At 36.7% G+C, this 10,129-nt stretch overlaps 1 pseudogene; it reads left to right on the plus strand.

The window, feature by feature from the left end:
- Positions 1 to 492: 492 nt before the first annotated feature.
- Positions 493 to 8,235, plus strand: LOC149540813 (sugar transport protein MST4-like; annotated as a pseudogene).
- The last annotated feature ends 1,894 nt before the right edge of the window (positions 8,236 to 10,129 follow it).

Below are 10,129 nucleotides of genomic sequence, written 5' to 3' on the forward strand. Positions count from 1 at the left end.
TTTTGCAGAAGCAACAAAGGTGCATCACCTCATTCAATACATTGTCAACTCACAATTCTGCCTTGTTGGGATCGTCTTCAAACTGCGGCTTTCCTTCCCAAGTGCGAAATGTTTAAAAGTTTAGTAAACCATGGGAGGCTACGGTAGGTAGATTGATCCAAAGGCACGCATATATTCAACCTGTGGATAAACAACGATATATATATATGGAAACTTGGCAACATTATATAATATCACCATGATCATAGCGCGGGCATGTACATAAGTAAACTGGAATAAAGCCGATTAGTGCAGATTGTTCTCCTCATAAAGTGCAGGTGGGAGTTTGGTAAGATATATATAGCTGCAGTGTGTACGTGAGTATCATTGGTATGATCATGTCGTTAGATGATAGCACTCAGCGTCATGTTAAGAATTTGAAAAGTTGACACGGCTTAGCAGCAACCCCTACACATGCCAACTTACCAACTTATCAACTTTGTAAAAACAGACATGGGCTGTGATATGCGTGTAATCCGAGTGCACTCTATTCCCCATTTGAGCAACTGGCTTCAAAGTGTCATCCTTGTGGAGGAACAAAACAGTGCAAGAAGCATAGACCCTTGTTGACAGAGCACTTATCCGTTTCAGATATGGTATCGAGGGTGATATATATGTGACATTGGTTAATAATGCCGTAGCCGGATGAAAATTGGAGAAAAATACTTGTCTTCCTCTGCCATTTTCGTGCACATCCTGCGTAATTTTGTTGACAAAGCTAATCGTTCAAGTCCATTGCCATTAGATTTCTCTCCACAAAGTCTAAGTGGGCTCCTTTTTTATAGTGGAAACACCCAACAACCTTGTTGAAAGAGGATACCTGCAAGAGGGCAGAGATGTACTAAGAAAGATAAGAGGAACAAATAATGTAGATCCAGAGTTCAGTGAGTTGGTGGAGGCCATTTGAATGGCACAACAAGTTAAGCATCCATTCAGAGACCTATGGAAGCGTAGAAACATGCCTCAAGTTGTCATAGCAATCTGCCTTCAAATCTTTCAATGATTCACTAGTATCAACGCTATTATGTTTTATGCACCTCTGCTCTTTCAGTCATTGGGATTCAGAGTGATGCTTCGCTCTACTCTGCTATCATTACTAGTGTAGTAAATCTTGTTGGCACTATAATTTCAATATTCTCTGTTGATAGAGTGGGGCACAGAATGCTTCTTATTGAGGCCGGGGTGCAAATGTTTATCAACTAGGTGATAATTGGAGTTCTGTTGAGAGTAGGTTTCAAACAAGATGAACATCTTTCTCGTAGCACAACTATTGTGATAGTGGTTATGGTGTGCACATTTATTTCAGCATTTTCATGGTCATGCGGGCCTCTTGAATGGCCGATTCCCAGTGAAATATTCCCACTGGAAACTAGATCAGCCGGACAGAGTCTCACTACAAAGAATGTGCCAATTGAAGAAATAGCAGAGAAAGTGTGGAAACAGCATTGGCTATGGAAGAAGTATGTGAGAGATGTTGAATTAAGTGAGGACGAAGGAGCATGTAAACTCTCAAAAACCCCTCAAAGGCTTGCAGATATTCTAATTTGAACATTTGACGCTCAATGGGTAAACATAATCATCCAATATGATCAATGTCATGGAGGGTACGTATGCAAGATTTGATCATATCATCATATGATCCTTTCTATTTTTCAAAGGACCATAATCTTGGGAGAACGAGATGCTTGGCAATTCGAAATGCAATTAGAGATTTGATGAACAGATAGTTACTATTTGATGGACATGTCTAAGGTCTAAAGTTTCAAGTCACATAGGTTAATTTTGCAGAGGTTAATTAACCTTCCAAAATTTTGTATTTTGGAGGTGGTTATTAACCTCAGAGAGGTAGTTATTAACCTCTATGTCTATATAAGGACACCTTTTGGCTTTGTAAAGGGGACTTTTTAGGCTTTAGAAAAGGGGAACACTATGCAGAAATTTTGATTAGAAGGTGATATTTGGAAAGTATGTACAAATTTGTCTTTATAATTAGAAATTCCTCTTAAGTTCTTGGTGCAAGAAAGTAAAAGAACGTGCAATTTGAGTTCTCTAATTCTAAATCTAAATTGTTTCAAATGTTGATTCTCTTTGTAGTGAGCATTCTCACGGTATGGTGTAGATGTTTATGAATCTGTTGATCAGCATTGTGCTAGTAATAGTTTTTCAAGCGTAGATCTTGATCATTGTTATTAGCAATTTTAAGTTAGTAGTTTGAGAAAGCTTTGAAGTCGTGTGGTGCATTCGTCGTCATGAGCTTTCTCCCCTTTCAATTTTAATTTTATATCTATTTGAAAAGCTTCAAAATTATATCATACAAGGGAGCTGCCCCTCTAAACGCAGAGGAAGGCCGCATATCAAGGGCCTATCCAACTGTTGTGAACGGTTTGCCACACACACTCCGTTGGGCCAAATTCTTCTGTGACAAATCTGTTTACCAACAGATTTTTGGCGACTCTGCTGGGGATACTGAACAGAAAGATTGACAGTCGCCTACAATGAAGTACAATGGTGCTTCCACATGAGAACGTTTTTCCTATTCTCCAACCGAACCTTGGCTTTCAAGACACCCAGGAAGATATCATCTCAGACTTGAACACTTAGCCTGGAAGTGTAGACGAAGTGTACAAGAATATCATCAAGTTAATCGAGTTCTTGAAGAAGAAGAAGAGTTCGGAGAAATCTTGCGAAGAGCCCCTATTGGTCAGAACATTGTAGTTATTGAGAGAATAGTGGTCATTCCAAGAAGAAATAGGCCAAATCTTGGTCACATCCAAAACCAAGTGAACAATAATCAATAACATGGGTTGATAAAAGGTACCTTCCCTGGAATGAAGGTTGGCGACTCTATTTGAAGGTGGCAATTCAGAATCATGGTTTGGTACAAGGGAAAAGTTGAAAGTGACAGTGATACCGATAGTGATGATGAATACTTTTCATATCCTAAGAAACAGATTCCCGATGAACCTCTGCAAGTTGAATTCTTGAAGAATCTTTATGGTGGCAGAAAGCTAGATCCAAGAATGGTTCATCCTTACTTGGTGCAAATTTTTCAAAAGATCGAAGAAGACGATAGAAAAGAATATGGGTTTCTTTCTCATTATCAAGAATCCTTCTTGGAAAGAGATTCAATGTATAAAGATAAAGAAGGCCTTGCTGAAAAATGTGCTTCATCTAAATCGGAAATGAAAAATAATGGGAATGTCTCTCATGCACCTGCATCTCAACAAATTCAGATTGCTCCTACACAAGCTAGCTTTTTGAAGAGTTTCTATGGTGGACGGAAACTAGATCCAAGCGAGACTCATCCATCTTTGCTCCAGACATTGCAAAAGATTGAACGAGAAGATGGTAAAGATTATCAATTTTTCTCTCACAAGCCCAAATCGTCCTTAGAAACAAGTTCTACATGTAATTATAAAGAAGAGCTTGATAAGAAAAGTGATTCATGTCAATCGAAGATGGATAGTGGTGGTCGAAAAGGTGTCCAATTGCTTGCACCTATTGCTCATCAAAATCATATTTCTATTGATCCCAATCAGGTGGAATTCTTAAAAAGTTTCTACGGCAATGCACGCCTGGATCCTGACAAAGTACATCCTTCTTTACTTCAGATGTTGTGAGAACTTGAGAAAGAAGACCCATGCAAGAATTACTTTCTTGATATTAGAACATCTTCTAATCCCAATGTTAGAAAGGATTCATCTAAATCTTCGTGCATGGAAGAAGACAAAGGTTCTATGTCTAATCTAGGAGATGATCGAGGAATAGAATCTATAGAAGAAAAAGGGTCTATTAATGTATCAAGGCATGAATGTGAAGATTTCCAAATCCAAGAGAAATTATTCAATCATCTCAATCCTAATGAGAAAGAAAGAGAAATGTCAAAACCTCGAGAAACTACACAACGAATGATTGAAGATGACGAAAATGTGGATCAAAGTGAATTTCACACTGCTTTTATTCCAACATGGTGCCTGGATGCTTCAGATGATGACTTCCTATGTGGAGCAAATCTTCCAAATCATCCTTCAATGACCATTCGTGATGATGAATCTATTGATGATATCAATACTTTAGATGTCATGGAAGAATCAAAAACCACTACCATTGATGGAGATAAAAGTAGCCATGAACTTCTACAAATATCTGCTTTCCCTGAGGAAATGGAGACCTTTACATTTGATGATATTGATGAACTTGTGATTAAGCGATCAGTTGATGGAAACGTTAAAAATCAGCTTCAGAGAGAAGAAGATAAACTATTTAGCCTTCATTCTCTATCATGCATGCCACCTTTCGCATTTCATGAAGAATGTCCTGGTGAAGAAATGATGATTCAAAAGGGGATAGATATCATAGAACATAATGAAAATGAAAGCTATATGGCAACAGGTTCCTATGATCAAATGGAAGTAGATTTGAAATCCTATGGATTATTTGAAAGTCAAAGAAATCCTCTTTTTGAGCCTTCTCATCAAATAGGAGATCTTATGTCAAAAAGATTCTATGAGGAGAATAACCATGATAAAATAAGTAATCAGTCAGCAGGTAATCTCATGGAGGAATCTGAGGAAGGAAACTCTAATGCTGTTTTTATCCCGAGTTTGTGCTCAAAAGCTTTGGATGATAATTTCCTCTATGGAGAAAGTGTTTACTTTAATCCTTTGTTTGTAGATGAAGACATTTCTACTGATGATTCTCAAGTTGGTATTCAAAGACAAGGTTCAATGGTTATTATAACCCCGCAGGTTACTTCACTCCACAGATTGTATGAAGGCAATCCAATACGAGGTTTGATATCTTCTCATCTTAACCATCAGAATGCCCTTCAGATGGAAAATGTTGATATTAATGGGATGGAAATTGAAGTTATGGTCCGCAATGTTGAAGATGGTACCCATGTAACTCAGAAGTTACTAAAAATTCAAGATGATCTTTTGGAAGAGAAGGAAGAAGAAATGGATCATGAGGAGATTCAATATAACATCGGTGTGCATCCCAGTTGGAATAATTTTACAGAAGATTCAACCATGATCATGCCAGTTGAAAAAAAAAGAGTGTCCATTGTCGGAAATGAGTTCAGGACTTCATGATGACCAATCATTACAATTTCAGGTTGAGGGCATGCCAAGTAGAGGAGAAGATCAAATATGCATTCAGGAACTTGAGAATCTTATACTTCAACTCTTTGAAAATGAAGTCATTAGTGACATACAACAAGAAGCAGAGTTGATTTTGAAGCCCGAGATTTTTGATGGAGCCTGGTTATTTGGATGCGTCCCTTTATCTAGAGATGTTGAGCAGGCTAAGAATCTCATAATTAGAATTCAAGGAGTGGACTTATATCTGAGCCCATGGAAGCTTAAGAATTTTCATATGGTGGTACACCATGGTATTTATTTTCCCCAGCCAATGAATGGATTTACATAATTATACCTTGAGTCACGAGAGGTAGGGAAACCTGCCTTGTATATAGTCTAAATAGGAGTTTTTGTTGTGTTGTTTTGTTGCCTGGTTTTTCTTTCTGCTGTCCCATTTTTGGTGTTTGTTCCCTCTTTTGTAAAATGGTCCCTTAGATGACTCTATCTTATAGCCCAATGGATAAGGCACTACTTTATTCATTCTGGATTCGAGCTTCGTCCTTGTCAGTCCTTGTCCCCAGTTAGAGCCAACTGTTGCCCGGCTATAAAATTCTTTCAATTTTATAAGCCTTGGTTAATTTTTATTAAATTGTCCAATTTTAAGCTTTTAATTGGCCATTTTATCGCTGAATTTTTGTGAGTCTCCAAACTTCCATGTCCCCGGCTTGTTCCCCAGCTCCGTACAGCACTTGAGATCATTGAAATCTAGCTTCTGAGCCTCAAGTTATAAAAGGTTAATGATTGCCGCCAAAAACACGTATTTATTAACCTTTAACTTCTTAAAAGGTTAATGTTAACCATCAAAAATGTGTTTTTCTTAACCTCGAAGTAAAAGGTTAATGTTAACCACCAAAAACGTGTTTTTCTTAACCTCGAAGTAAAAGGTTAATGTTAACCACCAAAAACGTATTTTTCTTAACCTCCAAGTAAAAGGTTAATGTTAACCACTAAAAATACGTTTTTCTTAACCTCTCCTAGAGGTTAATGATGACGATCAAAAACATGTTTTTCTTAACCTGTATAAGGCAGTTATTAACTTGTTTTAAAAAAAAAAAAAAAAAAAGCTCTCTCATAAGAAGTCAGATATGTACATGAGAGCAATTGGCAATGACAATGGAAATGATCGAATGGAGTTCCTGAAAATTGATCATGAGCAGTAAGAGATATTCTAATTTGTGTGAGCATTGTGGAAACTTCTAAAAGTTCGGCTTAAGTTTTTCTACTCTTCAATGCTAGATACTAGCCTAGCCATACAACATGGTATTGAAGATTAATAATGCCGCATCCGCATGATAACTGGAGATAACTACTTGCCTTTTCCTGGAGATAAAGCCAATCATTCAAAGACATCACTATTGGAAAATGGAGGAAAACAAGGTGCCAGGAGGTTTCTTACATCGATAATAGCATCTGTATCGTGTCACATAACTACAGATTTCTTTCCATAAAGTCAAGGGTAAGAATATTTTTGCAGAAGCAACAAAGGTGCATCACCTCATTCAATACATTGTCAACTCACAATTCTGCCTTGTTGGGATCGTCTTCAAACTGCGGCTTTCCTTCCCAAGTGCGAAATGTTTAAAAGTTTAGTAAACCATGGGAGGCTACGGCAGGTAGATTGATCCAAAGGCACGCATATATTCAACCTGTGGATAAACAACGATATATATATATATGGAAACTTGGCAACATTATATAATATCACCATGATCATAGCGCGGGCATGTACATAAGTAAACTGGAATAAAGCCGATTAGTGCAGATTGTTCTCCTCATAAAGTGCAGGTGGGAGTTTGGTAAGATATATATAGCTGCAGTGTGTACGTGAGTATCATTGGTATGATCATGCCGTTAGATGATAGCTCTCAACGTCATGTTAAGAATTTGAAAAGTTGACACGGCTTAGCAGCAACCCCTACACATGCCAACTTACCAACTTATCAACTTTGTAAAAACAGACATGGGCTGTGATATGTGTGTAATCCGAGTGCACTCTATTCCCCATTTGAGCAACTGGCTTCAAAGTGTCATCCTTGTGGATGAACAAAACAGTGCGAGAAGCATAGACCCTTGTTGACAGAGCACTTATCCGTTTCAGATATGGTATCGAGGGTGATATATATGTGACATTGGTTAATAATGCCGTAGCCGGATGAAAATTGGAGAAAAATACTTGTCTTCCTCTGCCATTTTCGTGCACATCCTGCGTAATTTTTTTGACAAAGCTAATCGTTCAAGTCCATTTCCATTAGATTTCTCTCCACAAAGTCTAAGTGGGCTCCTTGTTTATAGTGGAAACACCCAACAACCTTGTTGAAAGAGGATACCTGCAAGAGGGCAGAGATGTACTGAGAAAGATAAGAGGAACAAATAATGTAGATCCAGATTTTAGTGAGTTGGTGGAGGCCATTTGAATGGCACAACAAGTTAAGCATCCATTCAGAGACCTATGGAAGCGTAGAAACATGCCTCAAGTTGTCATAGCAATCTGCCTTCAAATCTTTCAATGATTCACTAGTATCAACGCTATTATGTTTTATGCACCTCTGCTCTTTCAGTCATTGGGATTCAGAGTGATGCTTCGCTCTACTCTGCTATCATTACTAGTGTAGTAAATCTTGTTGGCACTATAATTTCAATATTCTCTGTTGATAGAGTGGGGCACAGAATGCTTCTTATTGAGGCCGGGGTGCAAATGTTTATCAACTAGGTGATAATTGGAGTTCTGTTGAGAGTAGGTTTCAAATAGGATGAACATCTTTCTCGTAGCACAACTATTGTGATAGTGGTTATGGTGTGCACATTTATTTCAGCATTTTCATGGTCATGCGGGCCTCTTGAATGGCCGATTCCCAGTGAAATATTCCCACTGGAAACTAGATCAGCCGAACAGAGTCTCACTACAAAGAATGTGCCAATTGAAGAAATAGCAGAGAAAGTGTGGAAACAGCATTGGCTATGGAAGAAGTATGTGAGAGATGTTGATTTAAGTGAGGATGAAGGAGCATGTAAACTCTCAAAAACCCCTCAAAGGCTTGCAGATATTCTAATTTGAACATTTGATGCTCAATGGGTAAACATAATCATCCAATATGATCAATGTCATGGAGGGTACGTATGCAATATTTGATCATATCATCATATGATCCTTTCTATTTTTCAAAGGACCATAATCTTGGGAGAACGAGATGCTTGGCAATTCGAAATGCAACTAGAGATTTGATGAACAGATAGTTACTATTTGATGGACATGTCTAAGGTCTAAAGTTTCAAGTCACATAGGTTAATTTTGCAGAGGTTAATTAACCTTCCAAAATTTTGTATTTCGGAGGTGGTTATTAACCTCAGAGAGGTAGTTATTAACCTCTATGTCTATATAAGGACACCTTTTGGCTTTGTAAAGGGGACTTTTTAGGCTTTAGAAAAGGGGAACACTATGCAGAAATTTTGATTAGAAGATGATATTTGGAAAGTATGTACAAATTTGTCTTTATAATTAGAAATTCCTCTTAAGTTCTTGGTGCAAGAAAGTAAAGGAACGTGCAATTTGAGTTCTCTGATTCTAAATCTAAATTGTTTCAAATGTTGATTCTCTTTGTAGTGAGCATTCTCACGGTATGGTGTAGATGTTTATGAATCTGTTGATCAGCATTGTGCTAGTAATAGTTTTTCAAGCGTAGATCTTGATCATTGTTATTAGCAATTTTAAGTTAGTAGTTTGAGAAAGCTTTGAAGTCGTGTGGTGCATTCATCATCATGAGCTTTCTCCCCTTTCAATTTTAATTTTATATCTATTTGAAAAGCTTCAAAATTATATCATACGAGGGAGTTGCCCCTCTAAACGCAGAGGAAGGCCGCATATCAAGGGCCTATCCAACTATTGTGAACGGTTTGCCACACACACTCCGTTGGGCCAAATTCTTCTGTGACAAATCTGTTTACCAACACTGCTACACCACTTCGAACTATTGCACCTAATCTTCATCTTAATCTGCACCTTTGCACTTTCTTGGAATCATTGGACTAACAAAGCTGAACCTAGAGTATGCATTGAGACAGAATTCCGAACCTTTCTGAACTAACCAATCTGCATTTTTGAATCCATTTGAACTGTCGAACCCCTTTGAAGTGGCTCAAAAACTCTGCACTTGAAGTTTTAAAACTGTGACCATATCTAGTACTAACAATTTAATAGTATTTTGTAAGCCTTACTTTAAAGGGATCTAATTGTTCCATAATTGATTGTGTTTAAATTTCAAATTTAATTATTAAAAAATTAAAAAGAAATAAAGATAAGGATAAATATTAGATAAAAGAAGAAAGTGACAATGATATTTGTCTAAATTTGTTAGTCCTGGTCTTATCTATAAGGCATGAAACTAAAGTTCCCACTTTCCAATTTTTATTAATTTTGGGATTTCAATAAATCTAACACCATAAAGCTTAGGTTTTTTTTAAATTGGACAATAAGCATTTTTTGGGGGTAAAGAAGTTTAATAAATAAAATTTAAAAAGAGGAAAATGAAAAATTGAGGATGGGTATAGATAAAGTTGATTTAATGCATTTAATGTGGTCATTACTAATAGATGTCATGTCATGTCTTCTACTGCCAAATGGGCTTTGGAAATCACTTGGAGAAAAAGATTGATTTAGAGTAATCGTCATGGGAATGAAAACTCTATGCAAATTTCTACTAGCTTTTATCTTCCCTTTTTACAAATATTTTAGCAAAAACTAAAATTCTTAAGCATATCAATAATTATGTAGAGTTAAAAGGTTTTAATTTAGACATGAGTATGGATAAGAAAAATTTTGAATAAATGAAAGATATTGGTATTTTACTTATGATATAACCATTGAATATAAGAGTTTATGTTTAAATGTAATATTATTAAAATTCAATCGTGAACTATAATAAAAAATTTAACATTAAGAGATAAGGGTATAA

Source organism: Cupressus sempervirens, chromosome 9 (genome assembly GCF_028749045.1).
Source record: "Cupressus sempervirens isolate cs-2001-9-10 chromosome 9, ASM2874904v1, whole genome shotgun sequence".
Lineage (NCBI taxonomy): Eukaryota > Viridiplantae > Streptophyta > Pinopsida > Cupressales > Cupressaceae > Cupressus > Cupressus sempervirens.